This window comes from Apus apus, chromosome 11 (assembly GCF_020740795.1).
Source record: "Apus apus isolate bApuApu2 chromosome 11, bApuApu2.pri.cur, whole genome shotgun sequence".
In the NCBI taxonomy this organism is placed as follows: Eukaryota; Metazoa; Chordata; class Aves; order Apodiformes; family Apodidae; genus Apus; species Apus apus.
The window spans coordinates 4,277,584-4,296,277 of NC_067292.1; the positions used below are offsets into that span (position 1 = coordinate 4,277,584).

General features: G+C 39.1%; 1 protein-coding gene across 2 annotated transcripts in view; it reads right to left on the minus strand.

Moving 5' to 3' along the window:
- Positions 1 to 18,694, minus strand: part of CDH13 (cadherin 13) — a 424,829-nt gene that overhangs the window by 275,189 nt on the left and 130,946 nt on the right. The gene's annotated exons all lie outside the window — the stretch shown is intronic.

Here is an 18,694-nt window from a genome sequence, read left to right on the forward strand (position 1 = left end):
AAACATCTTTATGTTGCGGACTTGTCTACAAATTTCTGGAAGAAATGCCTCCCTATTTAAGGGAAAATCTTTCAAAGCAGCTTTATATTTGTGTAACTATAATTCATAGATGAATCTTATGAATATGCACTTTGAGAAGGCGGAACAGATTTTGGCCATGTTAATTGGGGAGGTAGGAGATAAACGGAATGGCTTGGACATGAACATTCTGTGATCACTCAAACAAAATGCACAAAATTAACACCTAGCTCTAGTTTGGACAGCAGCTGTAGAGACCTTGTTATGCTCTTCATCATAACTTAGGAGCTCTAAAGCTCTTCTGCTAGAAAAAAGCAGTTTTTGATATCCAGTAAATCTTAATGCTTGGAATTGGTTGTTTACAGAATATTCAACTTCAGAGACTACTGCAAAAGTGATACTTAACAGAAAAGCCAAACTACACTTCTTACTAACTACCAAGATTGTGATACAGTGCATGAGTTCCACTATCAGCATAGCTAAAGATTACGAAAACTTTTAATTGAACAGTAGCTGTCAATAGCCCTGTTTCTCTTAACACAAAAGATTGAAAATAATAGGAAGGCTGGCATAAAGAGAAAAATGTCTCTAAAGGACAAAGACTTAGAGACTTTGCCATAAGTTCCTTCTCAGAGTCTGGTAGATACACTTTGCACAAAATACTAGAAAAAATATTTGTGATGTAACTACCAACTACATCATTAAAAGGTGTTCGCAACAAACTTTTAATTGCTAAGTAAACATTTCAGGTTTTGACATCTCGGAATGATATATTTTCATGCGGAGATTTTTTCAGACAACTTGTTCTATATTCCCTACCAGCTCCTTGAATTGCTGCTGCAGACTTTTTATTTATCTGCATATTGGATCTTTAAAAACTGCATTACACTTTCAGAAATGGATATAGACAGGGATATGGACTACAAAAGATCAAAGACAATGGAGTTTTACTGAAAATAAAACACTTTGAATAATGTTCAAATTCACAGTATAGACTTTTGTATTCAATTTTTTTTAAACAAAAAAAATATAAAATCCCAGATTCTCTCACTGCCTGGCCAGTACCTAAGCTTTTATTGATTATGTAGTATCTTCAATTGGTCTTAAAACACAGACAAAATCTCAGAGTGGATGGCCTAACACCACTCCTGTGACGTTACACAAAAATCCTCTTCATCAAATCTTGCATCTTCAGAATAAGGCACAGGACACGAAATGTGTGAGGCCATTTGCCAAGTAGACAAGGCGTGTTGACCTTGGGCTGCATCCAGATGCCCACCCAGATGCTTTCTCACTCTCCCACCTCAACAGGACGGAGGGGAAAAAAGATAATGAAAAAGCTTGTGGGTCAAGACAAAGATGGGGAGGTCTTGAAACAGAATCGACTTAAAATACATTTGGATGGTGAGAAAGAGACAAAATTAAAACCAGACCTTTCTCCTTTGACCCCTCGTCTCCCCAGCCTCTCCTCACTCCCAGCTCCTCTGCCTCGTCTCCCCGGGCAGCGCGCAGGGCTGGGCAGCAGGGGTTACATCAGTCCTTCAGGGCTCCTCTCCACAGCTCCTTCCACCTCACACTTTTCCCCTCCTCCAGCACAAGTCCCCCCAGGGCCGGCAGCTCCTTCAGGACGTGCCCCCCGGCTCCCGCCCGGGTCCTCCAAGGCTGCAGGGAACCCCGGCTCCAGGCCCGGCAGCCCCTCCTCTTCCTCAGCTCCCAGGGCTCCCGCGGCTCCCTCGGGCTTTCTTCCCCTCAGCCCTCACTCCCAGGCAGAATTTTGCCCCTTTCTTGAAGACGTTTCCTCAGAGACACCACCGGCATCTCTGGCGGGCTGCGCCGCGCCCTGTGGTGGGGCAGCTGGAGCCGGCTGGAGCCGGCTGGAACCGGCCGGAACCGGCTGGAGCCGGCTCTGTCCAGCAGCCCCGTCGCCCCTCACAGCGGCCCCGCTGCCCACACTCTGTATGTCGACAAAGGCATTAAGAGCCTGAGATGGGATTTTAAAAAGAAGAAAGTTGTAATCCTGTGAATTTGTGTCTATCCTCTTACTGAGAAGAGTCCAAGCTCTATAGTCACCACAGCTTCTTGCATAAAAATTATTCCAGCACCTGAAGGATCTTCCTCTGCACCGGTTTCAGGCTTGCCGGCATATTTTTTAACTAAAAGTTGCTCCCACTTTCTCTGCTTTACTAGAGGGCGAAAGAACTCTTATTGGATTCACAGTGGGATAACAAACCAGAATTTCATCAGCCCATTTGCCATTTCATTGGATTTTGCTGAAAGCAAGAGGGATTCTAAATAAAAAAGAAACAAAAAGGTCTTTCCCCACAGGACATTCCACTCCTTCCAGACAAACCTATCTCAGCCTGTCACGTTACAGACCCCTCTTTGCAAAGCCTTATACTGCAGCAGAAGCCAGGGGGGGACACCACACACGCAGAAGTTGGGACCAGTAGCAGTTTAAAACAATTTCACAGTGCTCAGACAAGGCTGTTGTCTGCCCTGCCCCAACCTGTGGCTGCTCTCCCAGGCCAGGAACCAGCTCCCAGGAAGGGTCTTGTGCTCATGGTAGGGTTTTGATGGAAGGCTTTCTGCTAGCGAGACCTCCCTGGTGTAAAAGCACCCACTGCAATTTATGGTGGTGATATGATGGCAGCTGTAACAGATTCACTGCCATCTCCCACAAAAAAAAGACAAAATTACCCTGTCACCACAACTGTGAGAAGTTGAAATTCTCTGTACTAACTAATCACTGCATAGATTGCAGCTTTGATGAATTAAGAGTGGATTCTCTTTTAACTGATCCTTTTCCTCCCTTCAGAAAACCCTGCATAAAATCTTAGGAAGGCATCTTGTTATATTAAATAAATACGCAATTCAGAGACAAAATCATCTGAGGACCTACTGTCTATTAATAGTTTACAGCTGGAAAAAATTGGCATCGTTGTTTGATAAATTAATTAAGTCAGGAATAAAAAATAAAATAAATAAATAAAGCCTAACAAAACTACGATAAAGTAATGACTTAAAAAAAAAAAATGTCATATTTCAAAGCCAAAGCACTACCCGACCAAACACTACAGGTCACATTCAAGAGGCCAAACTCTGTTGTGCTTCAAAAAGAGAGGTGAATCTCACTGGGAGTACTTTTTTTCCCATCTTGCTGCTCAGCATTCACAAACCTCAAGATTCCTGCATTGCTGCCATCTGTGTCCACTGCACAAATTCAAAGACCACATGCAAATTCAACACATGGAATCAGGAGAAGGACTTAGATCTATATTCCCTGAAGTTATGAATTTGACACTTTTAGTCCTTCTATATTTTGCTTATTTGTTGACCTTGCTTTATGAAGCCCTGCTACTTCTTCCAACAAGGGCAGAGCAGAGTTATTTGAGAGTGGGAAACTGTTTTCTTACCACATCTCGTCCAAAAGCACTGATGCTTTCAATTCCCAATTCTACCTCAGAAACAAGAGTATTTGACAAGGTTAATAGCAAGGAGACAAAAAGAAAATGAAAAGACTCTGAGAAGTACTGATACGTAGGAGAGAAATTAGAAGTGGGTGGAAGGAGATGAAGTGATCGTAAGGATAGAGAGCACTGAAGATTATTTGAACCAAGGGCCAACAGAGATGAAACTGAAGTAAATTGTTAAGAGAGCTGAAGAGAACTGTAGTCTAAGATACAATCTCTGAAGTTAGGGGCAAATGTGAATTTTATCAGAATGATGATGCCTTCTGGACTGAGAGGATCAGGGAATGTTGCACAAGATTGCATTGCACTCCTAGCTATTCCAACAATGCCCCTCACTGGGAACATTTAAACTCATGTGGCTTCTGGTGAACCAAAATGCAGATAACCCACAATTTACAGTACATGAGCTGCCTTTACCAGGCTCCAGTAGCAGCTACATAGTCTAAGGAGCTGGCCCTGGAACTGACCACAGTTTCCTGACCTGCCAGGCACTCAGGAGAGATCTCAGGAATTTCAGCTACATCTTCCAATAAGATCTTTTCAGATTAGTGTTTAAGTAATTCCCAGATATAATAATAATGATGATGGTGATGATGATGATGATGTAAAATTAGTTATAAAAATCTGTCAGTTGGATGGATAGCACATGGATAGCACATGCTGTCAAGAGTCTGCCAAGGTTCCTGGAAAGAAGAGACCAAACTGTCAGTCTGCCTGAAACAAAAAGGTAGTCTCCCAATGTATAACACTTCACTACTTGACAACCACAATGACTTATGGTCCTGATGGTGTATGATTATGTTTCTGATGCTCAGGTATTTGTCACAAAGATGTGATATGAGGAAAGCCATGAGATGGATAACTGATATTATTCATATTACCCAGGTGCATTATAATAGATTGAGCAAACACCAACCTGATATCAGTGGCCACATGCACTAAGACCTCCCATGTCCTCCTGCACACTTACTTTGTGTTAGAGCCTAAGGACTCTAACTAGATTGTAAACTCTTCAGAGAAAAGATCACTTGTTCACTCTGTGGCTTTAAAGCACTTGCAACAAAATGACTCATGTTTGGTGCTCAAGGTGCTACAGAAGTGCAAAAAAAAAAAATAATAAAAAAAAAAATTAGTAACAGTAATTGTTCAGCTGCAGCCCTAAACTGAAACGTTGGTAATGCTACCTGACTAGAAATGGTGTCTCATTGTCAAGAACGCACTGGGTAATTAAAAAAATATATCTAAACTTATTTACATGAATGCAGAGTTCTTCATTTATTGATGCCTATATGACTCTTTTGATATTCTGAGTAATGCTCCAGCTGCCAAGTGAACATCTTTATTGTGCTTAATATGCCATATGGTATGAGACAAGCTCCAAAACTCCATGCAAGCAAAATGAAAATACTGCCAAGTATCTCCCAATGAAAAGCAACATGCACATCACTCGTTGCCCTCTGTTCATTTCCCAGCCTCCTATATTAGACTTTTACTCCTTTCTGTAGGAAAGTTCATTCACATGTGAATTGTACAGAATGTTTTGTCCACATAACAATATTCATTATTAGTAGCACCTGACTTTGAGCTTATTATCATTGAAGGACCTGTTGGAAAAAGGATTCTTCTGCAACATCCTATGTCCATTGCTGTAACAATGGGGAACTGAAGCTGCCATTGGAAATATTACCCTTCCTACATCTCAGCAAGAAATCTTAAGTTGCTGAGGTTCATCATATCACTGCATCCCATTCTCACTGTTATGATGTGCCACATATGAGGTTTCTACACAGCTATGATATTTATGGTAATGAACCACAGATGTTTTAAAGAATACCATTTTAAAACATTGAAAAGTTAGCAGTCAGATTTCTTGTAAACTCTATAAAAATAAAATTAGCTGAATTTTATATGTATATGTGCAAGAGGATATATTAGGTTTTTCCAAATTTAATTTGTTTTGAGCAGAAATACAGAATCCATAATTTTGCCTCTGACAAAATCTCTACAGACATATTCTGCATAATTAAACAGACATTTATCTATAAACACGTAAGAACTTTTATGTATGTCTCTAGGTGTATGTATTTGTATTTTTATGTTAACTAATGACAGCTAGTAACAAAATGGCTCCTCAGTGAGGAAATTTCACATTGAAAATGCATAAACCAAACACACACACAGACTTAATTATACTATCAATGAAGGTTAGGATCCATCTGTAAATACAACCTAACTTTGTTCCAATCAGTGGGAATTACAGCACCAAGCTTGTATTTTTTCTTATGCTTTTTAACAAGTAACTTTAGATCATATTGAAACCACAAGTTGGAAGCTGTACCTGTGAGGTCTAGAGATGCAAGAAAAATATATGACAGGTGCACAAAGGCAATTTAACTTCCCAGCCTTGCAAGGATCCCTCAGCTCTGCTAAACAGTCTTCTCTCTTCAATAGTAGTAGCAAAACACAGAAGTTGGACAGAAAGTGGCAAAGCTGAGCTTCATTAGCCACAAAGAGAGGAACGTAATGGGTGAAGCAAATGGAAAGGCTTCTGAGTGCTGCTGTTGTATGTAAAAGCTCATAAAGTGAAGCTTTATGTGCAGCTTTTTTCATAAAGTGAAGCTCTTATTAGCAATAAATGTTGACACTGACTGAAAACAGCAAGAAACTAAGGAGGTGGTAACAGGCCACCACATGACAGTGTTCATCACACTATTGAAAGCCTGACTGGCACAGGGTGTCACACAGCAGCCCAACACAAACTAACAGAAATGCAATATGTTCATGAGGCTTCCAGAGATGAATTATCCTGTCAATGTGTAGAGGATAAAAATCTATCTGCCACCAACACATCTGGACAACCTGAATCCATCCAAGAACTAAAGAGGAAGCTGTTCCAACAGCTAATGACAAAGGCAGCTCAGAATCCTGCTTTTCAAACCAACAGTATTCTCAACTAGAAGAAACACCTATATATGACTTTTTTTGGAAGAACAAGTACTAATGGACTTCATCCTTGTACACTTTCTAATGTGTACCCAAAAAAAAGTTGTTATCTCCCCACAGAAGACCCAGATTAGCAATGCTCTGCTCTGTCTCCCTCCTCACCTCTGCTACACCCAGCACTATGCTCTGGCATCTTTCCACATCTCACCAAGCTCTGACTTTCTTCTCCTAGCACATCACAACTCCACCTGGCTAGCTATGAGTATGGCATCAGGTACCCTGGGCTAGAGCTGAATTACCCTGCTGTAAAACCAGAAGGTTCACAACTTGTATCAGCCCAGCACTGACACAAAACTTGTGTGGCACAAAATACTAAACGGCTCCATCAGCATCAGACTCAAGGATTCCTGCCTTTTTCAGCACAGATATGTCACTGCTGCTTCTTGTATTTTTCCACCATGCTCCCTCTTTCCTTTCTTCTAAAGGGAAAGAACCCTCAATGGCATCTTCTGTTCTTCAGCAAGTTCACTCTACCAACAGGGCTCCATCAGCAGTCTCTAGCTGCTTGAAATTGCAGAAAAGTATAAACACTACAATAAAAACTGAAGGCATTCCCTTCACCAGCTCACATTACATGATACCTTCACACATTCTTTTGCTTCCTGTTATCTCACTTAAGGCAAAAATTTAAGCAAGTGGAAGAAGCCTTAATGTGTTGTTCCCAGGTGGAAGTTACCTCTACTTATTCATTACAAAGAAGACACATTATTGACTTTTCTCCTGAGTCAGTGGCTGCATTAAAGGCACAGTAATACTACAGCTTCTGCTCTAAGCCCTAGAGAAAAATTGGTATTCCAACAAAAATACATCAGGAAGGGTGTCTGAAGAAAAATGCAAAAAACAAAACTTTAGTTGTTATATCACAGTCATTGATGATGTGAGCACAACACATAGTTGAGTTTAAATAGAACTGTTGTCTCTTTGTAAATGCAGAGGACACTCGAACTGATACATTTGTGAAGCTACAGTCTCAGAGGAACTGTCAGACCTGGGGAGAACCAGGACATTTCAATATTAACCCTGCATCAGTTCTGAACAGCCCAAATGACCTCAAACCCAGAAGTAATATGGAGAAAGGACTCTTTAACACCACTAGTTCCAGTGAAAGTGTTTTCCATTGCAATGCAAATGATCAATACTATTCCATTTTAGCAGATTTACATAACATTTTGCAAAGAATCCCAGGAGAACATAAGACCAAATTAACTTTAGACTCTTACAGAATCTTCACTGGCTGAGTCCAAGACACAAATGGGCAGAAGCAAAGACATTCAAATATATTCAATATGTTGTAGCTCTGCAAATGATGTGAGAAGTTTGTCAAAAGGAAATCAATTGTATCCTACAGTGGAGGAAGATGGGAGAGAAGTCTAACTTTGTCTAAGAATTCCCAGTGGGATAAAATGGATAATTGCCTTTGAGTGCTGGCTGAATAAATCATCAAGAGGCACTATACTCCTGGCCATGAATTTTCTTGGCTTCTGCACAAACACACACCTGATCTTTGAGCAGTCACCCTAAGTGCCACGCAAACCAATTTCTTCATATATGTAATTTATTGGAAACTAACCAGTTGAGGTTGTGTTCAGCAGAACAGTCTCGGGAGATTTAACTATGTAAATAAATTGCCACTAGCAGATGTCAAAAAGTAACAACAAGCAATCACTCACAGGAAATAACTACAGTACAAACAGCAAAGAAAGTACCTAATTTACATCAGTATGTTTTTTAAATGCTTACAAAACCACAAATTAATTTAGTAAATGGAACACCCTTACTAAATAATTAGCTGCAAGTCATGGGGATTTCTTTCCTCAAGTTCACAATTAAAACTGTTTGTCTTCAAAGTCAGCTTGTTGTGGTTACAGTGATCTGTCATTTCTTAATGTGATCTCTCAGAACTTTTTTTTTTTCTTCTTTTTTTAATGGCACAAGCTTCTGTCAACACTCAACTAAGACCTGTTTTCTATGAGTTAATTTACTTGAAATTTTAATATACTATTAGATGAACAGAAGATTCACTAAATTATGCATATGTTTACATTTTCCTGAAGTTTGGACCATTAGTAAGAAGCTTACTAAATGACAGAAATATCAGGCCTCACCGGAGGAATGAATGCTTTGTGCATTCCTTCAGTGAGAAGTACAAATAACTCAAGGGTTTTGAGGATGGGAGGAGAAATTACTACTCTAAAAACATCTTCTGTGCTATATCAAATCCATGACAGCCATTCACACCCTTCTGCACTTGCGTTTTTCAGAGACGGGAGAAAAAAATGTTGCTTGATCTCTCTTGCTGTAGCAGTACCTTGAGACAAGAAATCAAAGTGCAGGAGCTTTTAATTAAATAAGCTATCAATACAAAGTGCTTTTTACACATACCCTACAGATACTGTGTAGAGGCAGTATTGCTTGTCTTCTCAGCCTTGGGTCTTGGTTGCCCCTTCTGTGTGAAGTTACAACTAATCTGTACCCCAACAAGGAGTTGCACAGACTTCTTGGTAACCTCAGCACTCTGATAAGAAGTAAAACTGTCAGTTAATACATGCTACGAAATCTCAAAAAATAAAATACATGAACATCTACACACAGCTGCCCTTTTTCTGAATCCTAATCACTATCAAAGTCTTTTCTGACGTACAATGATGTATTCTTGAAAGGCATCCCCAGAAATAAAGTTCCAGCTTGTGCCATGTGCAACTGATTTTCAAATAGCACTCGGCAGTAGGAGTTTGTTTCAGAAATAGAGAATGACGCATCATTTACAATACATAAAAGGAAATGAGAGTGAGTAATAAATCCACTGTGTAATATTTTTCTTTCAAAATGGATACTGTAGGTTGCTGGCCTGTTTTTCCAGCTGCTGAATGAGTAATGCCGTGCCTGAAAATCTGCTCAAACCATTTAGTCGGTGGATTGTTCAACTCTCTGTGTGAAAAACTGAAACAAAGTTCCCTGTTTCCAGGGGAAATCTTGTGCCTTCTCACATTCTCCAGCAACAAGCCTGACTGAGAAAGAACGATCTATCTTAGTGTTCACTTTTCTCAAGTGAGCTTTCTCAACCTTTTTTTTAGTAGTAAAGGGTAGAAAAATTGATTTTTTCAGACATAACTGATGAAATGCACAAATAACAGGCCTGCACTCCTTTTCAGCCCTTCGTCTAAAAGTGGGGTCTTAAAATACAGCCCTTGAGCACAGTTTATGAACAGCTTTTCAGAATGCCCTCAAAAATCTGAATTGCATTTCAAGTTGCAAAATTATTTGGTTGTTAAGCTTTTGTTTTACTCAAGTGACAAGCCAATTCCAAGACACAGATCATTCCATAAACTGTGGAAAATCATCCACTTAATTGCAACCTGCTAACGTACACAACTTATTAATGAGGAAACCACCTCTCAAAACTCTGTTGGTTTTTAAACTTGCTCAATTTATCTCCTCTGCCAAAGAATATTAGCCCTTGGCTAACATTTACAGAATCAAATAACCTTGGTTTAAATTTTGACTCTCACATTAAGCTCACACAAGTAGCACGACTGAGAACAATATAACTAAAATTGCTCCATGCAATCTTGCTCTGCAGAGTCATTCCCAGAACAGTTTCTATTCACATCAAACACAGGCTTTTTGTACTTTCAAGAAAGACAGGCTTTAGCATCTTCCACAAAAGAACTGACCTGAGGGAAAGTATACTCTGCCAGTCATGATCATTTAAAAGTAAACTGAAATTTGTTTATATAGATAAACCTAGGAAAAAACATCAGGCTACTGACACTTCTGCCCCTCTTTAATAACTCAGAAACTATGAAAAAACCACAGGTAACATGTACTGTCCAACAGTGATTATTTGATAAGCCAGGTGATACTGCTATTCATGTTTGCTTCTTAAATGGGTGCCCTGCTACACATGCTCATGTTCAAACAAGCAGCATTGATATGAAGCATGAGACAATGACAAGTTGTGTCAGTTACTGAACAAAATCTACATTTCAAATATACACTGTGGTTGGCTGCTTGCTGGTTTCCAAAGGTGGATACCCACTCCCATAAAGCTACCAGTCTATAGTTTGCATCAGTGCAAACCACAATCCAAGAGATCAGCCCAGGGTTTCACACCAAGCATTTTAGCCAGCTTCAGAAATATGGATCCAGCCAACAACTGACAGTTGCTGCAGGAAGCTGTAAGCAATTAATAGAATTTTTGCTTATGTGAAATTCCACAGTCAACAAAAGAGGGCAGTGAAAAGCTGTCTGAGCCAACATCCCAGATAAATCCACAACAGGGACTGTTTGTAGCAAAAACATGTTAAACAAAAAATTAGAATATCTTTAGCATAGAAATTAGGGGATCAGAATACCACTAGTCACTAGTACTTATTTACAACAATATATTTTTATGTTATTTCTTGCATTTCTTATTAGTATCATTTATTTTCATATGGTGAGCACACTGCAAACAGAGCAGACAAGATGCTTGCCTACAACAAAGTCTTTACAATACTGATTAGTAATCAATACATAACTAAAATGTAATTACCAAGTACCCACTTAGAGGTAATAAACTACATTTATCCCTAAAACTATGGGAATTCCACATGCTATTTTTGTTGCCAGCATAACAAAATTTGCTGGTTATTCAACGGTAGATCTACACCCACTATTTTATTTTTTATTTTCTATATATAATTTCATTTTTTCCAAATAAAATAAATCATCTTCCTTTCTCTTTCCTTAGCCTTGGTACTGTTAACTGCAAATGCTCTGGTGTCTGCACTAAGGATTAGTGGTATGGATTTCCTGCACTACCACCTGACTTTGCAGTATGAGAAAGCAGAAACCTTTGCCTATCTGAGTCACTATCTCTTTTCTTTCACATTAGAAGAGCCATAATGATTACAATGCTTAAGAAATTTAAAAAGGTAAGATAATAATCAGGCTATACTTTGCTTCAAGTTATAAATACATATGAAAAATAAAAATAAAAAACCCCCACAACACTAAATCTGTGCATTTTTCCAGCTCATGTCCAAAACATTAGTGTCTAATGGAAAATACAGAAAAGAAAAAAAACAAACCAAAACAAACAAACAAAAAAACCACAACAACCCACCACACCCAAAAGAAATCCTTCTGCACAGTGATACACCTCATTTGTGTTGCACTTTGCTCATGGCAACCATCACCACAAACTGAGAATTCATTTAGTAAATGGGATTTGCCAAAAATTTTCAAGTGGTACAATGTTGGTACACACGGCAGCTTAACAATTTTGTAGTAGTGCAATCCAGAACTGAGGTGTAAACAACTATGCTACATCAGAGAGCACATATGGGACATTTATAGCTTTAGGAACCGAAAGTTTATCAGAATTCATCACCTAGAAACAAATATATTATGAGCTCACCTGTCTAGCAAGAAATATAAACTCCACTCACCAGCGAGATAACTTGGTAGTTTGAATTTTAAATTAACTCTCCAGCCAATTAAACTTAGCCTAGTGGATCTGAGGCTGTATGTCTGCATTTAGCACATGCTTTATTCTGGAATAAACAGTTGCCATTCACTCCTCACAGATGGGTTATATTCAAAAGGTGAAAGATTCTGAGGAAATGGGAATACAGAACTGCCACACACTTTCTAACGGTTCCCCAACAAAACAAGCACACAATGTGTGTCAGCACAAAGCACAGAAGCAATTCTGAGAGCCCTGCAGCCTCTGAGGACACAATCAAATTGTAGTATCAACATGGTTTCCACAATGCAACTTCAATGATGATTCCAATAAAAAAGATTGGGTTTACAACTCCACACTTGTCTTCAACATTTCAAAGTGATGTATGTAATTATTCACTGGAATCATTTAACAATAGACTAGCACTTGCATCAATGAATATTAACTAAAAATAAAATTAGTTTTCAAGTACCAAAGGCTTTGTGTATTCAGCTTGCTAGACAACTATCATTTTCTCCCTCCCCTTCTCTATCCCCTCACTGTTTTGCATAAATACTCTATTATTATAACCTCCTGCTGTCTTGAAACTAAGACATACTATTGCAGAAGCAATGTCTGCTGTTGTATTTCAATGCAGAGTGATACAGGTGCAGTTTTACCATGATAGTTCAAAGTTGTTCTTCTGTTGTAGGAATACAAATTCTTAATCACCTCTGAGACTTTTTTTTGAAAACCTCTTTAGTAACATTTCCTTGCAAAGCTGAAGGCTAAACAACACCACGTTTTGTTACAGCCCTGATAGATGTCTGTTAATGTTTTGAAGTTCTACCAGAGGCAAGTCTAGAATGAGAACATTCTTCACCAGAAGCATTTCACAGAAGACTAAAGTACAGAGTGCTGGATCCTGAACTGGCATAAACAACACAGTCCCTCTATCCATTTCCTACACATAGAACAGTTACCTTAGATGTATCCCAATCCCAAGAAAACATGTCCTCACAGAAGGAATCAGAACTGAACAGCCCTAGCTTAGTGAAATTTGGTTACTTGGCCAATCACAAAAAGCAATCAAGAAATAAAATACAGACTCATTACATTCACCCTCATCTTTGCCTGCCTTTGCAGACCAAGTCTTTACACTGTTTGCATGCTCAGTCTCTAGACTACTCCTCATGGCTCACATCTTAAGAGAACATCACTGAACAAGCACCAAGGAGGGACATGCTCATTTCTCCAAGGAAGTGCTTCTCTTTCACTGATTTAATATTTAGACATCTGCCTTCTGTCAGCTCTTCTGCTGACACTATATTTCCACAGAAGACTCCTGTATAGGAACTGACAATAAATTATACTGCTCAACTTAGTTACCTTTCCAGAGCTGTTTCCCAGTTCTACACTCCTCCTCCAACTTCCCAAGCCACCAGAGGAGTAAACACTACTTTACTTTTGCATTCACTTGCTGTTCCTGAAGGAGACTCTGCATTTCGTTCTCCTTTTTCTTGTAAAGTATCTAGAAAACCTTCCTTTATAATTGTGGAAAATGAACCAACTTTTATCCTGACTTAAAGTCTTGGGAGTTCCAGGTTCTATAACTGTAAATTGTGTATTTCAGGTCTCACAACCAGTCAGTTCCACAGCCAGAGCAAGAACTCAGGCTGGCTCTCTCCTCTACAGAGACCTGCCAGCTGGCCATGGGTCTGTAGGGCACTGTTCATAGATAATGGGGTGAATCAGCACTCTGTGTGCAGTTTTACCCACCCCAGAAGAACAGCACGCACTTTGACACAAGCACCAACACTTGCTTGGGAAAAAATCCAGAACTGCAAGGACAGTTGATCAGCGCTCAGACAGCCTCCCAGCACCTGAAAGCACCATTTGACAACAGGCAGTGTTACAAAGACTGTCACTGTCAGGAACAGCAAAGCTTTTTGTAGGCTGAGGCAGGTTAAATTTATTTCATTGTCTCCTTGTACAGAAGCCATCAGTTTTTTATTTGCACTGAAATGGTTTTTTGCCTACTGCTATTGAAAATTCATTTGTTCAAAATGCATACTATGACCTACAGAGATCAGGCACAGCCACGGAAACTACCTGAGAAGGTTCATTTCAAGAACAAGTACATATACAAAATACTGAAAATGTTAAGCAGGGACGCCTAATTGCTATCTAAGAACCAACATGGATATTTAAAATTCAGCAGTACCAACAGGAGCATCCAAATGTTGAATACGGACAATAACTGGACATTAATATTTGGAAACTTGACCTAGAGCATTTAATTGTTATTAGAAATGAAATATAATACACCAAAGAATTTCAGATAACATAAGCTCTACTCCCATTCCCAGCTAGACATTATTTATGCACCACTCTCAGGAACAGCAAAGATTTTTGAAGGCTGAAGCAGGTTAAATTTACCAGGCTCTTAACAGGCAAACACCAGTTCTTCTCCAGTTAGTACACATGATTCAACATGGAATAACATCAGCAGGCAAAAAATCAAGAACCAGCAGTCGGATTCCATAACGTGATACAACATTATGGTTAAGAAACAAACTGAAGAAGAATTCACATGTCCCAAATGAATGTGTTACTGGACATTTGAGTGAATTCTTCAATTCCAAGGCCATAGGACAGACAGAGATTAATGGTGAGAGGGTTTGATTATACTCAACAGAAAAACTGTATCCAAAATGAGTGTTCCTATTTGCTGAGCTCCTGAAGAAAGAGAACATTAGCACTATACTTTTGGTAAAAGTGGCCTTTTTTTTTTTTTTCAGTCTGCCTCGACAGTTATTGCAAATACATTTTTTCATTCTAGGTCAAACTAGATAATCTCTCAAGAAGATTTTTATTTTTAATTTAGGCAAGGGAAAAAGAAGCCAAAATAGCAAAAAAACCCACAGAACACAAAAAAGAAAGATCAGATTTTCAAATTCAAAAGAATCTCTGGGCCAAAAAGAAATTGTTCTCACAGGTCCAAAAGGTGCCTTATGAGGCACTACCTCAGTAAAATCTTGAGTAATTCTAAAGTGTTACATCAGAAACAGAATGTCAGTATTTTTAAATAAAAGAATTATATTAAATAGATATACAAAAAATACAAAAACACCAGTGGCCCATTAAAATACACCATCTTTCAGCCAGAAAAACTAGTGTTCTTTATCTTGTTTGAAGCACTACGTGAGGCAAACCAGATAAACAATTCTTCTATTACTTTTTTACAAGGACCCAATGTCCATTCTATGTGAAAAGAAACACTGGTGCTGTGTAAATTAATTTCTCACTTATTAAAATACTACCACATTCCCAAAGGCACAGAAGGGAATTATGGATTCCTCTTTTCAGATGATACCTCCTCCATAAATCTTAAAACTTTAAACATAATTAATTTAAAACTGAAGCTGTGTATAACTCATCGTTATACATAATCAGCAAACATTTCCCATGAAGGCTACAAATTTTGCAATTGCAGCTCCTGCATGGCAAATAAGGTCTTTTTTTGTATGTACCCCCCATAAAGCAACCTATATTACAGATTCATATGGTTTTGTTTGAGATTCATTGGGTTTTTGCCATAGCAGATATATACATTTCTGTTATGCCTTTAAGACAGTATTTACCTGAGAAGCAAAAGTTCAAAAGCAGCATTTTCAGAAAGCCCAAAAGAAGACACTTCTTAGCAAACATCAGAGCTGAACAAATAATTCAGAATAATTTATTTATTGGATTTGCCACTTATTTTTTTATTCACCACAGATTGCTAAATTCTTATATGTAAATTATTCATGAATTTCTGCCAATGCTTCTTCCGTTCAAATTACTGTGAAAATGTAGTTGCAATTATTCAGATTTCAACATTGGCTCTGTCAGGTTTTTGGAGCTCTGGTTCTGTTTCATGATTGGTTGCAGCTTGCCAATTTGGAATATGTTTCAAGCATTACACTTGAGTACACAGTTCAAAATTTACTTTGTCAGGTCTATACTTGCAATTTGTGCTCTGAATATAATGTTTTCTGACATTTCCATACTGACAAAAGCTCTAGTGTAGACTCAGCTTTATCTTGCTTCAATGGACACTGCAGTGGCATTATTTCAGTTATTTTCAGTCCCAAAGCCATTACCAAAATACATTAGACAGAAGAGTTCTGTGACATTAACTGCCTGTGTTTTCTACTCTTCATGAAAGTGCTGCCTGTGCCTGAGCCCGTAGAGCTCTCGTTAACAATCCCTGCTGGTTGCTGCTCCCCCTGTCCTTGGGTGGTTAACACAAGAGCACGTCCCAAGGGTCTAAAGGAGGGGAAAGAAACAGCAAAGTAGCAGTTCTTCTGAACAGCAGGGTCAGACCTTGGCTCATCAGTTGATTCCCTCCACCCAGGAGGGAGCACTCTGCAATACTGGGCTGTTAGTCACTTTAAATAAAGCACCCAGCCAGAAGCCCCTGTTCTTCACCAGCTCTTGGAGCTCATGCGTGTGCACAGAGGGAAGCCCTCAGTAATGCCCCAACAAATCTCTGTCAAAACAGAGGCAGTGAAACTTAAGGACACAGAATTCACTACAAAACCTGAAACAGAGTTCCCCTATTGTGGGTTCCTAGGGTAGTTCTTCTTCAGTTCCCTCACTGTCTTTTGTTTCTGGGTTTTCTCCTGAGTGTTTCACTGCACCTGCTTCAAATTCAAGCAAAAGCATGAATGTAAAACGTTTTTCACCTCAGCATTACCATTACTACGAACCATCACATTTTCATATCAAGATCTCTGAAGCTACCTGTGACTATACATTTACACCTTTATTACCAAAATGTTTTCTACCCAGCCTCATGCACGTGTTGGCAGTCAAATGACCTGACTGCCATGTGGTACATCAGAAGGAGGGACAGGCAAAAAACCACACAGGGCTACAGAGAACATTGCAAGGTGCAAAATGGTAATTCACCATTCTTTCAAACTTTCAACACTTTACATTTTCCCCATCACTTTTTTAGAAGGTTCGTCTTGGAAGAGAAAGATGGTAATTGAGTCTCCCAGCGATAGCAGCAATGCATTTTACATTAGAGAGCCTGATCTTGTTTCACAAGATTGAACAATGTTTGCAAGCCAGTAAAGCCACACTGCTTACTGTAATACATTCCTCTTCCCTCCAAACAGCAAGCTCCAGCAGTGACGGAGAAGGCACTCAGTTGAAAAGATCCAAATAAGAAGGTATTGTCATGTGAAATAAGGATAGATTATGAACTATATTCAGACTGCTTATTTCAGGAGTGAAGTTTGCATTAGAAATGCAATAATGGTACAGACAAGAAATGGCCAAAGAAATAGTAATATAATGTAAAATCAAATCTGATGTAATCTAAAGTCAACCTAAAATCATGTTAGTAATTACAACTGTTATTTATAAACAAAGCATTATTTAATAGGATGCATTTTGTATTTTTTATTAAGTTTTTCTTTGAAGTCCCTGGGCAGCACATCAAATAGGGGAATACAACATGCTTGTTCTCTAGGGATGATTCTTAAAAAATTATCCTGCCACACAACAGGGACCTATCAAACCTGTATTGGGGACACACTTTCTCACTCTCTCAGCAGAACAAGTGTGCACAGACAGGTGCTGTCTACTGCCTTCAAGGGAGATTTGATCAAATTGCAGCTGTCTGACAATCTTTTTTTTGCTTTTATTTTCGATCTGACAAGGCAAAATGCCAAGGAAATGAAGCTGCAGCTTTACTACAGACTCTACTGTACCCTGCTACTCTGATGTGGTTGTTCTGTGGTACTGCACTGTCAAATGACTTTTTTCAGCATTGTTGTTCTTTTCTGAACTGGCATTGCTGTTCTGGAAGATGACAAAACAAGCAAAAAGATTAGTGTTGGCACGGGAAAGAGTGCAGACAGATTTAGTTGAATCTTAAGAGTATGTCCCTTCCTTACCCCTCCTTAAGGAAGGGGAATGACCTTCTTTGACCTTCCTCAACTGTCCTTGCCCTTGCCTTGCCCTTCCTTTACCTTAGACAGTAGAAGAAAATTCTTCACTACGAGGGTGGTGAGACACTGAAACATGTTGCCCAGGGAAGTTGTGGAGGCCCCATCCCTGGAAGTGTTCAAGGCCGGGTTGGATGGAGCTCTGAGAACCCTGGTCCAGTGGGAGGTGTCCCTGCCAACCCAAACCATTCTATGATTCTAATAAGTTTTATGTACAAAGAACAGCATCCATGCTATCAGGCCGGGGAATTAGTCATTTCTCTTCACAAACACACACAGGAGCATGATATGTCACTCAGAACTACCCAGTGAGCCATTTTACTGGGACCATTGGGGTAGGGGGAGGTCTTCAGATCAGCGTGTCCTGATTTTTAGTGGAGAACAAGCTTAAGCTGTAGTGTATGAAGGCAAAACAGAGGATGAAATGTGTATTTTGTGCATCTTCTTTCAGCAGGACTGAGGTATTCTTAATTTTAAAACAAGTATTTCCACAGCACGTGAAGGATCAACCTAAACGCTTTTGCAGCCCAGATACCAGAGAGCAAAGAAGTAGTAAATCAGTTAAATTATAATAAATAAATAAATATCTAGATGGTGCACTGCAAAATTCTGTGCAAGTCACTGATGCTGCAGAAAATTGATTTCCTCACGGGTTCTGCAGCTTTGCACTGCCTTTTGAAGTACAGAAGCTAGATATATTTTGCTACATATATTTCTCTGAACTAGAGCCCATAACAGTTTTATATTTTGCTGAAAATTTTCCAGCTGATTAA